A 20,583-nucleotide genomic window follows, 5' to 3' on the forward strand; every position below is an offset into this window, starting at 1 on the left:
CATCACTTTAGTCATTAAAGCACTTTTTATGGTACATATACTACTTGTAATAGTAGTACATGTGACTGGAGTGAAATATCTGTATTGTAGACTAGTAATAGATTGACACCAATACTCGTAATATTGGTGTCTGTAGAATCCTAGGAAATATATTGATATTGCTCGGACAATATCATGGGAACACTGTTTGTTCATGTGTTTATCAGCCAATCTCAAGCAGTCATTGTATAGTGATATGTACGTACATATATATCACATACTCACTCTGTTTTGCTTTGATGCCCAACCAGTTCCAAACTGTGATACACTTTGATTCATTATATTTAGAGACTTACAGCATTACATTGTGGATTCAGTGTTAGTTTCTTAGCCAGGTTCCCACAGATATTTTCTAAATGCTAGTTAAAGTACTGCTGCACGTACAATATGGAAATAAAAGCACGAGGGTGTGGGCTATATTAGGCTTGAGACCATGCCCTAGTGCTTTAATTGTCATATTGTACAAGCGTAGCAATGCTTTAACTGGTTTAGAGTGCTGTCTTGTCTTGCTTGGAGCATTCATTTCGTGAATTTGAACCGCATCGATTTTCAGCCATTAGACAATCGTATTTATTTTCCAATCAATGCGTAACTGTTCTTTATTTTCCATAACTGTACTTTATTGTGACGCAAATGGAAAATATAGCACACTTGAATGCGTTATGGAAAAAAAGCACTCTTTTCGCTTTGATCTCACCAATGCATAGCACTTTAAAGGCATGTAAAGGATTTGTGTGTTCATAAACTAAAATTTACTTTCACGACAGCTTTTGGTCCTCATCTTTTTGGTATGCAGTAAACCCTTAAGTATCATTTTAACCGTTACATCATGAATACGTAAAAATAATGATGCTGGTTATGTAGCCATAGAATAAACACTTTGAAAACTACATTTGCAACAATGTGTAGTTGCCGATATATTGGCTAATATGGTTTTAACAAAATTTGATCCAAAACAATAATGCATGTATGTAGCCTTAGTAATCATGAAACTGGACTAACGTCAACCTTGTGATGTGTTTATAAATAATTTAGTTACCTACATACTGTATAGTAAAAAACTTTGACGAATTTGGCAAATAGCGTTCAATTCGCCAAAGTTTTTTTCGCCAATTATTTTAGATTATCACACGAGCCATAGATAGTATATAAAAACTATCTATGCACGAGAACATTGAGTACAGTAACTAGAACTTGTCAGCTCGTACCACCACGCAATAAAGATCGAACTGACTTTGGAGATCTTCCTAGGAATTTGTCCCACTGTTGTCAGCACTCCTTGGGATAGCATTTCTAGTAACCGGCTTCCCGTTCGCACATCAGCTAGTTCATCGTCTCGCGATAGATTTGGCCCAAATACTTTGATATATGTGATAACCTCTGCTACTGGAGTTCACTGAAAAAGTAAATACGGTCGCTCCCTGCATCGCAGGAGATAGCGAAGCACGCCTTTGCTACCACGTCGTTAGATCAGTAGCTACAAAAGTACTGCTACAACAACAATGCTAGCTACCTATACACTTGCTACACTACTTAACTGATGAGTTGACACCTTGTCATTATCCTTACGTACCGTACAGTAAAATCTTTAGCAGTAAAAAACTTTGGCGAATAGTATTATTTCAATCAAAAATTTTTTCTCACCAGTTGAGAGGGGTTTCGTCACACTTTTTTACTGCCAAAGTTTTTTACTATACGGTAAGTTACTCAAAGGTCTCTGCTTGTGTGACCACACGAGGCCAAGGACTAAGGGTGCATATATCAACAAACCCCAACGCAGTTGTGTTATAAACAATATATGTCATTGTAGGCAAACTCACCTGATAATGAAAGAATTACGAAGCACTCACCCTGTTCGTTTATATATTAGTATCTGATAATTGATAGTTGTTTTAATAGCATGGGTTAACAGCTTTTAGAATGTTTTACACCCAATACCAGAAAAATTGCACTAAATTTTCAGTTTTAGTACTCATTAAGCCTACTAACTTGGCTATTGGGACAGTAAGTAAGTTAATACTATATCAAGTTAAGTAATTAGGACTATAAGTTACTCGACTATTTAAATCTAGTTGTCCTCTTTGCATTGTTCTGTGGTCTGCTCAATGGCTGACACATGGTGGGCACATCCACACAATGCTCAAATGATTGTTTTACTAATCATTTGTTGTCAACTAGTCAAAAAATAAGTTAGCAACTACACTGAGCCTAGCCTAACTTGTAAACCCAAACATACAATTTAATGAGTCAAAGCATAACTTGCATTGGTTGAACATCAAACTGATGAGTAAACCGCATTCCCATGATGTTGCCCTAGGGAATATGTGAGTTAAACCCTGAGTGTCACCTTTGAACGCTCACACTAAAGTGGTATATGATGAAATAAACTATTTTAAAGGCCTCCAGCAACCTGTACGACCTTTTCCAAAAAAAAAAAAAAAAAAGTTTGTGAATGAATAACTAATAGTAAAATCTTAATGATGAATTGGTTTTTAAAATAATACTATTAAATTTGATTGTGGGTTTTTGTTTGTTTTATAAATTTGGTCAAAGAAGAAATGAAGGTATAATTAATCATGTTTTATAGCATGCTCCTCTGTAGTCAGCACTGTAATTATGTACTGTACCATGAAAGCACCTAACTTCAAAGGCAATTTTCAGGGTACCATATCTTAAAACTCTGCCTGGCCATGGGCATCATATAGTACAGTATATACTGTATATTAGAGATGAAGAACTGGGCTATTCCAGTCAAAAATATCACCCTAAAACTAGCTTCAATTTCCCTTCATGACACTTGGCAGCATTGGTTAGGCACAACCAAGCACTAAAATGTCTTCAGACCAACCCCAAACCCTTCCAAAAAGTTTCCATGAATTTTTTTTTTTTTTAGATTGTAGTTAACAGAATTTTATGCTGACTGACTGGACTACTGTATAGCGGGTTTTTCTTGCAGACAAATTTACTTGCAAAAATAAAATTATGTGACACTTATTGACAAATTCGCGACATTAAATTCTTTGTACAAATTTATTACTCGTTGTAATAAGTGTTCACGTACGAGATGGAAAGCAGTGAAATTTTGTCATGTTAATATGTGTCTATGCTTGTATCCACGATGAATTGATGCAGGTGCCTGAAGTCCACCAAGAAAAGCGATGTTTAGTGAAGAAACACGTGTTGTGTATAAGATGAGCAACTGATCGAACCATTATAAACAATCAGAAAGTTGTTATGTACATTAACAAGTACCTCGTTTATCTCAAATGTTCCAACACAACAGTTTTACAGGTGCTAAAAACCTCGCAATAATCAAAAGCCTGTGTGATAAAATATTTTGCAAATTTTAATATTGCGAAGTGCCCAAAACGCGAGATTAAAGTCCTCGCAGTAATAATCCACTATACAGTAACTACGTAACTGATGCCTCCAGCCAAGCATAATTCAACAATAGAGGGTTTGTCTTCCCTGTTCTATGTCGCTTTGTCCCAAGATGTGCCTTTTGACAACCGCAGTACATACAACACATGCATCATGGACTTTCCTTTGTCCTCATTTGCGTCCCAGTTCTTTTCTCTGACAATGGCAAGTTGTTGATTCATGGTAGTGCAATGTGGCTTCCCTGCGGCTGTGTTGGCTATTGTGCTTATCGTTTATATTTTCTGTAGCAACTGGATTGATTGGGGACACACTTCTTGTACTGTTCTTCATTTGTAATGTTGTGTAATGGGTGGGGCATACCTGAAAACAAACATAATTGCCACTTCCCTTTCCTTTATGTAATTGATTATTGGGGTACGTGTTGTAATGCAAAATAAATTACATTTACGGCATTCTTGGCACCATTTTTTCTTTTAATGCTGTATGCGCTGGTTCATTTGTCGTAATTATGATATTAAAAAGTAAACAAACAAGTAGTAGAAGAAAAGTTAGGAATTTTAAGGTGCTTAGCTATGTGAGCACCCCTAATTGAACATCTTTGGATATAGTAAACTACTTTGAGTGACTACATATAGTTATACCCCTGTTAAAATCACCTAAAATAAAGTGTCAAAAAATTGTAAAGTCCAGCAACATATTACTTTAGTTGAAAGTTTACTGCACATCACAAATGTCCAGCAAGTTTTGCGGCAGCTCTCCTAAGCAAAATAGTTTGTGATACGATACTAGTTTGGCATTCATACTTACGTTAATGTACTGTGTATACTTTCTGTAGCATATTGCGATCATAAAACAGATGTATACAGCTCTAGGTATCTAAATTCCCTTTTTATAGTAGTATAAATGCTTCAAATAGGGTTGTAGCATCTACATAATATTTTATGTACATTTGTGTATAAAAGAGAAAATTAACACCTTGGGACAGTTTCTTTGCAGAGGAGGGCCAACATGAAGTAAGCACTATCAAAAAGGTTTCATGTTAACTGCATACATATCTTACATTCCTTTAATCTCTGAAAAGGACATTTATACCAGTGCTGTAGATTGTAAGGCTCTCTGAATACATTCTTGATACAATTTTCTCTGTTTTGGTTGTGTTTATCTTCCCTGGTGGATGTTTGTCTTGTCTTTTGTTTAGTGAACCCTTAATCATGTGAGTAAGTCTCCGATGAATCTTGTATATTGAAATCAAACCATGTTGGTTGGATGGGGTTGGTTACACTGATGTATTTAGCATAAGAAATTCTATCAATTGACAGAGATATTTAACCAGTACCTTCCAAAAAAGGTTTTCTCTACAAATTCTATGGCTAACGTGAACATGAGCATGTCAGACCTCCTCTGGTTTCCTTGCATGAAGACAACAATCATGTAACTAGAGGCACACCGATATGACATTTAGCCGGTATTCCGATAACCCGATATAAAATAATATTATCATTCCGATAAACAAAGCCGATCCAATGTAGTAGCATAGACTTTTTTTTTTACAATTTTCACTCTAAATTCAGCTGTAAAGTGACAGTAGTCAACATTACATAAACAGACACTGCTGAGATATTACTAAAGTACGAGTGCCCTTAAATAGATGTTTGTGTATATCTGTATCTGCTACTTATTTACACATGTTAGCGATCTGATACCAATACGTATGCAAAAGCAAGGCCGATATAGCTTATAACCGATAGCCGATCCATTATTAGTGCACCTGTTCATGTAAAACTGAATATCAAAGAAAAGGTAAAGCACAGAAGGCAGACACTTGTCTGAACTAGAGAAAGTGCATGCCACAGGTGAATTTGTTATTGTAGCTTGGAATAGTGGCCATGTGCTGCTTTGTTTGGCTTGCAACTGTGATCATGCTGCCATGGAGGCAATCAGACACACCAAATATGAGGTTTTGGCAAAATAGTATCTTTAATTCAATGTCCGTACTTCTGTAAACGTTCTCCTGTTTTTAACACTGGATTTGATGTTAAGACCCATTTCTTAATAGTGATTTTATCACAATAGTAGCGATAGAGGCTACTGTTGTAGCACAGATTTGCTGCTCCAGTGTTTAGCGCTAACGTTTAAGCTTTAGCTAGTGATGAGCCGGTAGTTCGATAGCTACAGTATCCTGTGCCACCTCAATATCTGCAGGTGTGTATTCACTATAATTATGGCTGCACCATGTAGGAATAGCCATGCCACCCTACAAAGCTACATATACGTACGTGTCTCAACTACTGTCATAACTTTTTGATAATTTACTGCACACGCAACGTTTGTGATTTGTATGGAAGAGTAGTACCAGCAGTTTGAGCTCGATAATGGTGTCTTCAGTGTTACAAGAGATAGATAATGCCTGGATTATTGTTAATAAGCTGTTTCCAGCTTAATCCATGAGTCCAGTCTGCGAATCCAGTCCGCAAAAGACACTACACCTCTGAAAATTATCTTTATCAACTACTAATACCTAAATACTTAGTAGAGGATAACGTCATCAATCAGTCACAAATTTGAAAAACATTTTGCTTTGATAAACAGTCAAATAAATTGAAACCCACAATTAAGTGTTACTACAAAAAAAATAACCTTTCTCTTTAGGTCAGAAGCTCTTAAATGATTCATAAATGGCTCAGACCACGAAGTGAGATACTGAGCCTTCTGAAATATAATCGTTGGCATTTTTTTGGAAAGGCCACACACTTACTGGAGGCCATCGACAACTTAAAATAAATAATCCAGCTGATTAACTTGTTAAAGTCACATTGTTTCCATGTAAAATGTGTTTCTTATATGTGACTTACTGGGTGAAAACCTTAAAAACGTATTTTGCTATAAGAACATATTGAAATAACCTGGGTAACAATACACGTGTTGCATAAAAATTTTGCCCACATTTTAATAGCTTTGGTACGCATGTACTGAAACTAAGCTCAACTCTATAAAACCAATATACCACCAAATTCTTCTGTTGGGATTAAGAAAATCTTTGTTTTGTGTTGGTACAGTGTACAGTACTTGAGTTATGGGTACTTATTTATGATGTGGTAGAAAGAAAATTTACCATCTAGGTTTAATGGTTGAAATGGCCTTCTCCTTTGACCATCCAGAGATGTGAATGAAAATACTATACCTTGATTGATGTGCCAATTCATGGTGAACAGATTGAGCTAAACCCCATTTTTGTAGCTTGCTTCAGTCATGAGTTAATAAGCACCTGTATTTTATTTGCCATATTGTTGCTGTATAAATTGAGTTTATTCCTGGTCCAACTGTCTAGCACTATAACTCAACTGTTTATCACAAAAATTGAAACTTTGGCTGTCCACACCTTTGTTACTATAGATATCAAAGAAGATGGAATTCAAGGAGGGTGTGAAAATGGCTGGTTTTCGTTCAGTGGGTCACATATACAGAAAGGAGTGGTGAATTATGGTAGCTGTTATAATAACTGGCTCCATAGGGACTGTTGGAACTTAAAATCCAGTCCACCATCACCATCCAAACCAGCCCATCTGCTAGATAATGTGTGGTAGGAGATTTGACCAGTACAGAAACATTAAAAATTAAGATTTGTAATGTTTCTACTTCAAAATCAGCCAGGTGTTGTTTCCATCAGCATGTAAGGCTATCAAACACCATATTCAAAATCCAGACTACTTCAACTTGCCTAACCAAAAAATTATTTAACATTTTTGTATGATTACTAAACTAATGTGTACTAGGATTTGTATCTCAGAATGCAAGCATTGAGAGCTGAAACAAAATGTGACTGTAAAACGAAGTGGCAAGTACATTTTCCAAACACAAACTCAATCCCACAATCAAAATTTACAAGTGCTACTATAAAAGCAATTCATAACATTTAAGTGTTAAGATTCAACTCCGTACATTATTGTATTAGTAAGTTTTTTTGGAAAAGGTCATACAATTCCTGGAGGCCTTTGAATAATGTAGTAATGCAAAAAGAGGTGGACTACGTTTCACAATTCACACCTCCCTACAATAGAATATGTGACTGGGTCTGGCAAAACTGATCTTATCACCCATGACAGCAGATTTGTTTTTTTTCACCAAGAACACAAAGCTACATAAACAAACTATAATCAAAATCAGCTGGACTTGAGTGGTCTGCTTTTTCTGGCTGCTTTTCCCAAGCATAGTGGCAATCTGTATGAGCAGTCTGGGGCACAAATAGAGTTCTGGCCAGCCTGGATTTGGCTGTATGTGGCTGTACAGCTCCGTAGATTTGAATAAAGACATGTGTTGCAAATGTCCTTCATTTTAGCCAGTTTTGATACCTTAATGGCTCATAACTTCATCCCTACGCCTTCCTCTTTAATTTTTTAAAGCAATCCCTTGTTTGCCTCCAGCCCCCGCCTCCCACCACTTTGGAGCACACCTGGTAGCAGCAACCTCAGTATAAAACTATCTAAAATGGGGGAAATTTAAGTGTTGGCTACTTCTACTGTGGATGCTCTTGAAGGTAAGAAATTGGTGTAATTGTGTGAAAATTTGGTACACTTTGCTACCATTGGCAAGCTACAACACACTGAATACTTAAAACTAGCATTTCTCGATACTGTTAATGTAGTATTAAAATACCATAGATCCTTTACACCCCAAAATCAATCCCACAATTGAAAGTTCTTGGCACGTGTTGAAATATATTGGCGTAGGAATAACGTTTTGAGAGCTATTTTCCCACACTACTGAAACTGCAATCAATCATCAGATGCTAATGTATAACACAAATGGGGTGAGTGCTCTGTAGTTCTTTCACTTATCAGGTAAGCATGCCTAGAGTGATATATATCGCTTATATCATGATTGCATCAGGATTTTGTGATTCCCTTACTCCTCGGGTCTGCGGCCTTACGGATTTGATTGTATATATCAGCAAAATCCCTCACAGCCGTGATGTAATAACTATTACATGTATAATGCTTTTATGGCATTGCAATCAGTGCTCTGAAATGCATTCAGTGACAAACTCTGCATCAAGACCACCTACGTAATTATAGTGATCATGTCAAGTAGATCGCAAGCATACATCCCACACTAAATGATCAGAACATATCACAATGCCCTTTAGGAACAGCTCACGGTTAATGGTCTATATGCACTTACTTACAGTACTGCTCAAATGCAACGTCATCTTGTGAGAGTGCAAGCGATTAAAATACTCTCTAATTAAAGGATGTGGCACCTGTTTCACTCACAAGTATTCATCCCGTTTCATTTGGGTGAATACTTGTAAGTGAAAAGGGTGCCATGCCCCTTAATTAGCGAGCTTTTTAATCGCTCGCACTTTCGCGAGACAATGTTGCATTTGAGCGGTACCATAGTTGTGCATATAGTAACAACATCCCTTGATTTATTGTGTATAATCACTGACAAATATAGCATTTTGTAGTTGATCCACCATAATGTCCTAGCCTCTATATGGGAGAATTGGTCACTGTGTTGTGGGCTATATGGCTGCTGCTTATTAGCCAAGGACCTCTCTTATCCGGGCAGTGTGGTACATACTACTGTCCGTATATCAGAAATGTCCGTAACTAAGAATAACATGCTATTATGCTAAAGTGGCTAATTTAAATACAAGTAATGTTGTTATTGCTATCAGTTAGTGCTATGCAGTTTAGTGGGCAGAGGGGGAAGTCACTACAGAGCATTCATGGTCACTCCCCTGGGCTGTAAAAATGCATTATCACCTAGCAACCAAATGGTAGTTATTAGTAGTAGAATAAACAAGCCACCAAACAGGTAAACAGCAACCTTTAGGCTCCCTCCTTGTGTTTTCATCTAAACCAAACTTCATTATGGTCAATAAACTACAAGCCACATGACCAATTTGGGGCTGTCTGGATAATAGAGGTCCTGATAATAGAGGTCCTGATAATAGAGGTCCTGATAATAGAGGTCCTGATAAGGGAGGTTCCACTGTACACTAAATGGTCACCCTCTTAATATAAATCTCCTAGCAACCAAAGGGAAGATATATGTTTTGCAGTCAAAACCATAAACATAAAAAGGTAATCTATATTCCTTAGGCTACTTTGATGACTAGGAGATTATGTCTGACCAGACTTCAGTGTGTCTGACCAAACTTCAGTATGGTCTGACATTTGTGCTATTTGTACGGCAGATGTCTGGTGTCTGACCATTATATTTGTCTCTAGCATACGTAGTTCACTTGAGAAAAGCAGCAGTGTATTAATAAAGTAGTCACAGCTGCAAGTATATGTGTGACCGGTTATGGCACAATGATGCATTTTTTGCTTTCTATTGATTCAATATTTACGTACTGTATCTACTTAGCCAAGTGCATGCTCTGGCTCATATGCCAATAACTTACAGCCCTACTAATAGTGTTGCACCGATAATCAGTTCAATAATCGGTATCGGGCCGATATTGGCTACTAGCCGATTAATCGGTTTTGATTAAAACAAGGCCGATGTTAATCTCCACTGAGCTATGTAGTATAATGATGTGGGGGAGGCTAGACATAAGTTATTTGGCATTTTAATTAAGTTATGTGTTAATGGTTTAGCGGTGACTACAAGCCATGCCCATAATAAACTGTTAGGGTTTAGGCCATGCCCAAGTACCAGCCACTTGTCTCAACTGTATAGCAGTAGTAAAATGTACTTAAAACCTGTTTACCATGAGTAACTTTTACTTGTGGTATACATCTAACTTTACATTTTAGCCTAGATTGAGCTGTATATCAATGGTTATGTCACTAATATGAGCCATTTAATAATGATGAGGATGAGTGTTAGTGTTATTAGTGAATATCGGATCGGTTATCGGTATCGGCTAATTCTGTTGCTTAATATCGGTTATCGGAATAATCGGCTAATTTGGATATCGGTGCAACACTACCTACTAAATAGCAAAAATAGAAAGATCGATTTGTACAGCAAGTATTGGGACAATAAATTACAGGCACTTACTAAAACAGTTGTAACTTGAAGCAGAATGACACACAGAGTTGAAATTTGTTTGCTATGAGGAGGGGAGTCGATTACTGGGTAAGTTTATCCTTGCATCACATTCCTTCACTACCAAAAAGGCAAAAATAATGAAGAAAGATCAAATGCATAGTATTGGTCTGATATGACATAAAGAAACGCTCATAACTTCTGTCTCCTTGGGTCTACTGCAACAAATTAAATAATTTTGGAGCTCCTTTGGATAAGTGAATAAGATGATATCCAGGTTTTTATTGTTAGGCCCTTTCTTCTCTAAGAGCAAAGCATTCAAAATATTTATGGAATATTTTTAACAGTGTACACAAGTATTTCACCCATTGTATTCAATGCTTTATAATTTAAATTTAGGTTTGTACAATTGTATTGGGTTTTTGCAGATCTGGTCATAGCTATGTATAACAAAGAAAAGTTTTTAAAACCAGTGCAATTGCTTTAAAAGTTAAGTAGGTTCCAGTGATGAAAAGTAGTGAATAAAGCGATGATTGTAACTATTACAACTACAGTCTGTAACTAATACAGTTTGTGGTAACATGCTAGTGTACGGATTTTTCCATAGAACTATATTGTAATAGTTACCATCAATCATATCCTTTAGTTTCATAGAACTCTACTTCAATTTTAGATATTTAATTGCACTACTTATTGAAGAATACTATTCTACTTCATTATTCTAGCAAGGACGATTTCATACTGGTCTGATATTTTTTTTCAGGAATAGAGCATGTCCATTTCAATACTTGCGCTTCTTGCTATGAAATGCATACACAACAGAGTTTTTAGAACAGGAAAACTTTATTGTACGGGTGAGCGTCATGCCATCACATGATGTTGATGGATTAAGCAACACCACAGGTGGCTGGCCACTTGGTCATTGCTACGTTTAATAGCACTACCAAACGTGGTACTTGAATTTGCATCATTATTACGAAGTCCTTTGTCACGGTTATGAATGAGAAGTTTATATAATGTAGCGGAGGGAGTTTTCTTATCTAGGAAAACCACACGAAGTGTTGGGTAGCTGAAAAAAGGAATCTAGGAGTCGTAATTGAATTTTGTGCATTACAATACTTTTATCAGTAAGGTGTTGGGATGGAGTGGGATCTTTTCTTTGAGATCATGAGGTATTTAATGACATGTGATTTTTCTCTTCTTAAGTTAGTAGTTATAAAGCATTGTATACACGTACTGTGATATAATATTTAACTCATAAAACAGAGCATGTTGTGTAAACGCAAAATATTTTTAGAAGAACAATATTTGTACATTCTCAAAGGCCTCCAAAAGTGTATAACCTTTTCCAAAAAATAATGAATAGCGATTAAAATGATATATACCCACTGGATTCATGCAAATTGTTTTATAGGAGTACTTTTGGTATTGATTGTGGGTTTTGATTCTGAAGCCTTTTTATTCATTTATAGAGACAAGATTTTTTAATCTCAAAGTATTCAATTAACGGCTTGTATGGAAATATTTTACAGTTGTGTTCATGTATGTAGTGGGCTTTGGAGAACCTACATAATCAAGACACACGATAGTGCGTCGTGTGACCCAAGAAGCCGGCGCGCCACACCATGGGTATATTGACAGGAAGAAAACGTCATTTTCATATTTTTGTATCTCAGTGATCCTTTATCCGATTTGAACCAAATTTGCTTCAGAGTTGCCCGCCAGCTGGGGGAGTCCACATTCCAAAAAAAAAAGTAAGGAAATTGCTCCAGCTATGTCCAAGATACGAGTGGACAAAGTTTCGATTTTTTTTCTTCGTTTTTTTTATTATTATTATTCTTTGTCTCTTTGCGCACTTGCAAAAATTGCTATAAAATGCAAACTCGTAATCCGATCGCCTTGACATTTGGCACACAGAAAGGGAATCCTAAAGCTAATCCTGGTATCAAATTTGGTGCAAATGTGATGAACAGTTCAGGATTTATGACCTAATTATTTGCATAAAATAAGATCAATTTGTTGTCACGCCTACAGGGTAAACCGCTTCATGGAATGGGTTGAACATCGGTTTGTAGATAGATCAACCATTGTAGGGGTGCCTTTAAGTAGTTTGAAAGCAATCGAAATAAAGGTCATGGAGATATGACACGAAACCGAAGGTGTGTACCAATTGTGAGATCGAGATTCGTAAATACAAATACCAATCATTTTCACACCTACCAGGCAAACCGCTTAGAGCAGTGAGCTGAAAATTGGTATGTAGCTGAAATACTCATCGTAGAAAATCCTTGCAGTAGTACAGAACAATCAGATTACAAACCACTGAGTTATGATTCGATAGCCAACTTTGTGTAGCAAATGCAAGATCGAGATACTCTAATAGAACAGTCACCCTAATAGAGCATTCAGCTAGTTTATGATTTACTCCAATATACAATTCTATTGCATTACAAGTTATTCTGTAGGGAGTTCAGCTGCAAACTGTTAATCTTATAGACAGTTCAACTACAAACAAATCACACTGCAGATAGTTCAGCTACAAACAAGTCACCCTGCAGAGCGATCAGCTAGAAGAAGTTACCTTGTAGAGAGTTCAGCCACAAAGAAACCATCATGTAGAGAGTTCAGCTGCAAACAAATCACCTGTAGATATTTCAACTACGAAAAGATCACCCTGTAGAGAGTTCAGCTAGAAGTAGTCACCTTGTACAGAGTTCAGCTACAAAGAAACCATCATGTAGAAAACTCAGCTGCAAACAAATCACCTGTAGAGAGTTCAGCTACAAACAAATCTCCCTGTGGAAGAGTTCAGCTGCAAACAAATCACCCTGTAGAGAGTTCAGCTACAAACAATGAGAGTTTTAGTTAGTTTAGTTATGTAAGAAGTCACCTTATTAATTACAGTATGTGATAATCATTCGGTGTTAAATATACAAACATGTAATCAGACAAAAGCTATACACACAATTACTTCCTTTGTTCCACAATTCCTGCAGTAAAGAAAAAAAAAACGTTAAAAGGAAGCACCAAAGCCAGTTTGGCTGGCTTTGTGGCTTTCAATACAAAAAGAAGTGATATCTAAAGTAACATGTAGTAACAAAAGTGTGTATGGTGTGATATATCTAAACCAAAACAGCCAAGCTGTAAACAAAGAGTGCCGCCCCCAAAAAGGCCAGGGTGAAAAAAGATGTGAAATCCAAGGTGGCGCCAAGAAATGGCTGTGATAGTAGCCAGGTTAATGGCAAAAAATTTAATTACGACAATTCAGGTGAGTTTGTGTTGCCCCCGTTGGGGGCCGCACTCTTTTTTTACAGCTTGGCTGTTTTGGTTTAGATTATATTAGCAACTGTGTTAAATTTTTCTTGGAGTTACAGTAGATAATAAACTAAAGTTTCTAACTTACTAGTAATGGTGCCTCCAAGCCAAGCCAGATTCTTGGTTTAATCTTCCTATTTGTGTACTGAACCACCACCCTCTGCGAATCACTTGTTATAGGACTCTACTGGAATGCTCCAGTACTGTGTGGAGACCACACTACATGGATACTTCATCAAAGAAAGATTGAGCAAGTTCTACCACAGTACGATTCCATCAATGTGTCTATTTAATTTCAACGACTGCAACTTCCACCATTACATTGCAAGCATCTGAGAAGTGACCCAATTTTGTTGTACTAAATTGTCCATGGGAATATACAGTTGTCTCTTTCTGCCTTCTTTGCTGTTACACCTTCTCTCTTTACTAGAGACCACAACTACAATCTATTTAAATCACGCTCTAATTCTCAACTCAAATCAGATTTTTTTTGCGCAATGCAATTGGCTCATTGAATACCTCCCATCTCAAGTTGTCAAAGCTGATTTGCTATACTGCTTCAAGAACCTGCTGGACATTTGTTAAAATAATTTCAATATAATTAGAACAACAATAATTGTATATATTGATGGTTTTTACAGACTCACAGAGCCTTAATTCTATACTATTTTCACTAGCACTAATACTACTAACACTAATGTGTGTATAGCACGTATGTGTGCATGCGTGTGCGTGTATGTGTGTGTGTGTGTGTGTGTGTGTGTGTGTGTGTGTGTGTGTGTGTGTGTGTGTGTGTGTGTGCTAGGACTTGCCCAGTCCAAACTACCTGTAACATAGATCCACAACAGTGCTAATCATGTTCAACATGTTAGTTTTGTACATTAAAAGTTTGATTTAACATCATCACATCAAATTATTGTGATACTAACATATCTTAAACAGTAATTATTAATTTTCTACTGCCACTCAATGCCTCTGAAACAAACAGTGTTAGGACAATTACTTTTAAAGTAACTAGTTACATATTACATATTACTTGCAATTGAACTATTTACTTACAGTTACATATTACCCATAAAGTAACTATAATAATATTACATATTATATTACTTTGTTTCCACAGCCTTAAGCTGTCACGTGTGAAACTACCACCTTATCATGTGACATGATTGCGTTGTTGGACAATGTGCAAATATGTAAAGTTATATTACCAGTTTTTACAGCATATTTTGTTATATTACTTTGTTACCACAAAAATAATAATTATTACGTAACGCGTTATCCCCAACACTGGAAACAAATAATCCTAAAGTACTTGTAATATCAGAAATCTATAAAGCATTTGTTTCTTATCAGGTCTTTAGTTCAAACAATAGTTTACCAATAGTTTTGCAAAGACTTGGAGTAACCTTTTGAAGAAATAGATCACTAGGCAGAGGTGAACATGAAAATTCCATTCAAAATGTAACAGTTTGATAATACTGCTGGCCCAGCAGACATATCATAAAGAACTAGGTAGTAGTTTACCATTGATTTGAGAGCTACAATTATATGACCTTTGCTATCAACCATACTACTGAGCCACACTTCTAATTTGATTCTTTATGCAATACTTTTGAAATGGTATTAAACCTGTTCTGAAGTTTTATGATCAAGGTCTAGCGATATTATCAAAAGACCTTTACAAAAATTATAAGACATCTTAGGTTCACCGAGGATGAAGTTTGGGTAAAACTTTTAGCTTTCTATGTGTATTATATAGGTGTACCTGTTACAATCACTTGTGGGTTTGAATTTTTTAAAACAACAATAGGTCTGACCAAAAGCAGGTGGTATTTTCAGCATGTAAAGGGTGTGGGATATCTGTTTAGCAAAGTGATCAAAATTCTGATAAAGCGGTTGCAAATATTAAACTAGACAGATGCTAAAAAGTGTTGTTGGGGTGACGAGCCTGATCTACTAATGTATACATACAAATTTTTTAAGGTGTGTAATAAGTACCTCAAATATTTGTATGTTTATAGTAGATACGTACATATGGGCAGTACGACAGACTGCTTTCTGTCACTCTCTAAGCGATTTAATGTACTATTAGTTGTATACAGGGAGGTACAATCAGTGGACTAGACTACTGGACTTGGTATTTAATTTAATTTTATTTTTTTACATTTCAGGGTACAGGCTCGTAAGAGTTGTCCCTCAAATCTAGAAATGCCTACTTGGTACCCCAAAAACCCTTTTGTAGACCACTTGATCCTAAGTTGAATGTCTAGATACCGTATAGCGGGAAATTTCCGGAGGGTGTAATTTTCGGATATTTCGAAAAACTAAATAATTTCCGAAAATAAATTTTCCGGAATTATTTATTCAGACGTAGTCTACATTTAGGTAAAAATCGTGAGTTGACATAGCGCTCCTCAAGTACTTCAAGGTGTGTAAACAGAGTGGCGATACCAGTATTTCTTATTTACCTGTTGACAACCCCTAGTTCTGCACTTGTTGTTGCCAATTCAGGCGTCACCAGAATGATGGAGATACGCCAGTGGAATCAGGAAAATGGGAAATCATGTGGTGAATATCGGGTGTAGCTACACAGGAAAAAATAGCGAAGAGAGCAGCTGTTTACGGGATTAGTGTCACTACATTAGGCATTACGTGAAGTCCATCACGTAATCCATAGATTAGAGGGGCGCGTAAGCGCCGGTACTTTCTCTATAATCTATGCGTAATCCATGACCTGATGACGCACAGAAGTCTTCACCTGCCTTGCCAGAGCACAATTCCATATATTTCCGTCAAGTGCTGATCGTGGTGTTTATCCGAAAATTTATTTCCGAAACAGTTCACAATGATCATTATCTGAAAATTACACCCTCCAGAAATTTCCTGCTATACGGTAGTTAGTAAATGTATTAATGTCCATGTTTGATCCCCAATTGCAAGCAGTGGTAAAGAGGAATATTTTGGATCAACTGCTAGATTTGCACAAAGATACTGCTCTAGTGTAGGAGCTTGTAATTAAATTATGTATACATATTAGCAAGAATTCATCAAATCTTGATATTAGCTAATTACACCTGTACTATTATATTTTTAGACAATATTTTGCTTTGATGTGTTGAGGTATTATATTCATGAAGAAACCTGGTATCAGGTATCTTATTGGTAAGACGTCTGACTCAATAAGACACTTTACAACCGCAGTGAGGCCCACAGTAATGCAATTAGCCTCTTATTTAACACATCAGTGAACACCAAGGAAATTAAGTGATTGTACTCCCATTTCTGTAGCTAGCAGGCGATTAAACCATCATGTTTATAATGAAAAAGCCATTAGCCAATTCAATTTGTGGCCTTCGCCATATTGCATTGCACCCTGTAGACCTAGACAGCCATGCTGGCACAGACTGAATTCGCTGCCATTCTCTTGTATCTCTAATGCCTCAAATATGAATTTTATCAACTTTACAAAAGTCTGTCACATTCCATAGCTTGAATGACCTTAAATCTTTTGCTCACTGAAATGTTCTCGGTGTTTACGATAGAAACTCTCTATACCAACCTGCATTGTTTAAGCACTTAGTCACTAGTAATAGGTACCTTCAAGGATTTAAAAACCATCAGTGACATCAATAATTACCTTGGCTACACCTCGGTAATTATTGATCAGATTTTTAAATCCTCGAAGACACCTATTACAAATGTCAACCAATCATCACTGTTGATATCCTTGAATATACCTGTTACGGGTGTCTAACTAATAGGTAAGTCATACCAAGTGGTAATACTACTTGTACTGTGTTTGTGTGTGCATTAACTAATATCGTCATGCATATAAATAAGCAAATGATTTAAAGCTTTTTTGTTTTACTTTTTTCAATAACTTTACTCCCATAATATTGTTGTCATGGTTACAGGAGGCATACAGGTTAGTGTCAGAAGAGACGGGCTGTCCAATTTTGATGAACAGTCAGACCAGGAGGCACTAGAGGCTGAAGCTATAGGCTTCCAAGTAAGTTAGCAAAATGATGATACTAAATACACTCCTAGACTGTAGAATTTGTTTTGTTACTACAAGATAAGCACTGTGATTTAAATGTTAATGCATGCAAGGACATCCACATATCAGGGTACTCTTTTACACACTATAGTGTGACTATTCATTGTCAACCTAGCAGTACGTTTTGCAAGCAACCTTGTAAGTTCCAAACAAGAATACCTAAAACACCAATTAAATTACCTTCAAAAAACCTGTTCATGTTCATCTGAGCCCCTGTTTCTTGTTAATAACTCTTGTTACATGTGCCAGCTGCCCAAACATTTAGTGAAGTCCTTTAAATACCAGAACTGTTTGTCAAAAAGCGCTTTGATATAGAACAAGTAAGTTTTGAGGCTATAAAAATATCCCGTACATTTAGTATAGACGCTGTGACCACATGTTCACTTCTTTGATATTACTATATTTGACGGGGCTTAGGTGAATGCGAACTGACTATGACTATAACATATTGTTACTATAATTAATTTGGAGTGTATCCATTTACTGGACTGCACTCTATGCTTTTGTTTTCTTGCCTTTTATAGCCAGACTTAGCCACAAAAGTGTTTTAGAAATTAATACCATTCACCATGAGACATATACGTAAAACTTGCACATTACTCACAAATCCCCCAATGTAGTTCAAAAATAATTTGGCTGCTGCTTGCAATGATACAGGCACTGTGCACACTGTTAACACTGCTAATGCATCTGTCCATCTTCCATAGATTTCTTTTGCAATATAGCACATTGATAATGTAAGTTCACAGCATGCGTTTACATTATGTAACAAAGAATCACCTATAGCCTCTCAGTAGTTAGTGCATTTGCTGGCTCTTTAGTTTATAATACTTGTAAATATCAACAAGTGTAGTGTTACAGACAACCAAGAGAAATACTTGCTAATGCACACTGACTTATGAAGTACGTGACATCAATGGCGGATCTAGAAATTTTCGGGGGGGGGGGGGGGGGGGTTTCAGGTTCAGAAAGTTTTCGATAACTGTGATCCCAGACTGTCCAGCTGGGGTGATTGATAGCTTAGTGGTCTATAGCTACATAGATCTATGGCATAAACTAGCTAGCAACGAACCAGTAAAATTACTCCACAGCATTGTTTCACAGTTGAATCTTACCAATCCAGGCCTTCACAGAAAGTTTTGAAGAAAAAACAGTACTTGTACTCATTGAAAAGGTAATTATTTTAGAGGCTCTTTTAAATGCCGTAATGGCATTTTCTGTGATTTCAAAGGTAAAACTATCAAGTTTAGCCAGTAGGAAAAGTCCTAATAATATGCTTGTATAACTCTTGGTGATTTTATCACCCCACAAATCGGAAATATATTTAAGGCATGTGCACTATTTTCAGAGGGGATTTCAGCTGAAACCATTGCAACCCCCTGTATCCACCACTGGACCTATATACTCAATTGGAATGAATGTATGCACGATATACCCCACATATATAATAGTGTGTGAGACATAACATCTCATTGCTAATTCTGAAGAAACATTAATCCTTGACCAACTATATTTATATGCATAATAATATTAAAATGCATGTGAGACTAGTTTCATTGTACTTAGCAAAATATGGCAAAATGTTACAATAACTGTATTAAACTGATTCTACTTCGAAAATAGCATGGTTGCTATTATCTAGCTACAACTATATAAGCATACACTTATAACTACTTGTACATACATACACATGCATGTACTACTATTGCCACTTAGCATCCTATTTCTCAACAAGTAAGATCTAAATGCTTGCAAGATCACTAAGTCACTTATAATCTGTTTCCCAATGTAATTGGTAAAATCATGTAGATCTCATCTATTTTGTTGTCTGCACAGGTCACAACTGATACCAGAAAGCAAGCATTATTATGGTGGTGGGAGCATAACAAAATTCACAAATCAACGGATGGTGTGTATGTGCAAACTTACCTTAGCCATTGCTTACTGTCATTCCACTATGTTTAAGATATCAAACCAGCATTTTATATATTTTTTTTCTTCCCACACATAATCAGTTCTTGTACATATCCTTTCTAACGTTTATAACATGTGTACTATTAATGGCGCATGCTATGAAGTGTGAGTTGCCTAACACCAATACTAGCTAACTGTAAGTAGAATAAACACATTCTAGGTGCGTACTGTTCATATAATATGTACACTGAATGCCTTTCGGTTCACTTTCATTGGATATTAATACTTGAGGAGATCTCAATCAATTCATACATACAAAATAACAAATAGCTCAGACTATCATTTGTTCATCAACCCAATGCTTATCACAGTGTGCTGTGTGCTCCTGTACAAACAAACTCTAGCAGCAATGTTGGTTTAACAACAAAACTCTGTAGTATTACTAAACACTTATAACTATGTGGCCCTTCTTTAGCATGTAAGTACAATTTATTAGCATAAAGATTTTGCTTGTAAAGTCAGCAAACCTTCTCAAACTACATTATAATACATACTACCAGAGATACCAGAGATATTGATTTACAAGTAAATATCTTTAGACGACACAATGTAGTGCATGCACATGGTCACCAGTTTCTCCTAACCCACCTGGGTGGAACACCACTACGAGTAGTGGTATATATATAGACAATAAAATCACTTACTACCTTTCCACAGCAACCAGATGTTTAGCATCCTTAGCCACATCTCCAGCTACAGCAGCTACCCCAGCACAGGAAGAAATATGAGAAGGCTGAGTAGTACTGCGGACAGAGACATCAAATAGGCAGGACGGCCATGCTGATAATCAAGATGAAATATATCTCCTGGATGTG

At 36.5% G+C, this 20,583-nt stretch overlaps 1 long non-coding RNA gene across 5 annotated transcripts in view; it reads left to right on the top strand.

Moving 5' to 3' along the window:
- The window catches only part of LOC136247380 (uncharacterized), a 177,575-nt gene extending 157,695 nt beyond the window's left edge, over window positions 1-19,880 (top strand). For all 5 annotated transcript variants that reach the window (XR_010697453.1, XR_010697456.1, XR_010697457.1 and 2 more), the window contains 2 exons: window positions 17,652-17,746; window positions 19,631-19,880. This is a non-coding gene — a long non-coding RNA (uncharacterized lncRNA). The remainder of the gene's footprint in view (window positions 1-17,651; window positions 17,747-19,630) is intronic.
- Window positions 19,881-20,583: the final 703 nt, after the last annotated feature.

Source organism: Dysidea avara, chromosome 2 (assembly GCF_963678975.1).
Source record: "Dysidea avara chromosome 2, odDysAvar1.4, whole genome shotgun sequence".
In the NCBI taxonomy this organism is placed as follows: Eukaryota; Metazoa; Porifera; class Demospongiae; order Dictyoceratida; family Dysideidae; genus Dysidea; species Dysidea avara.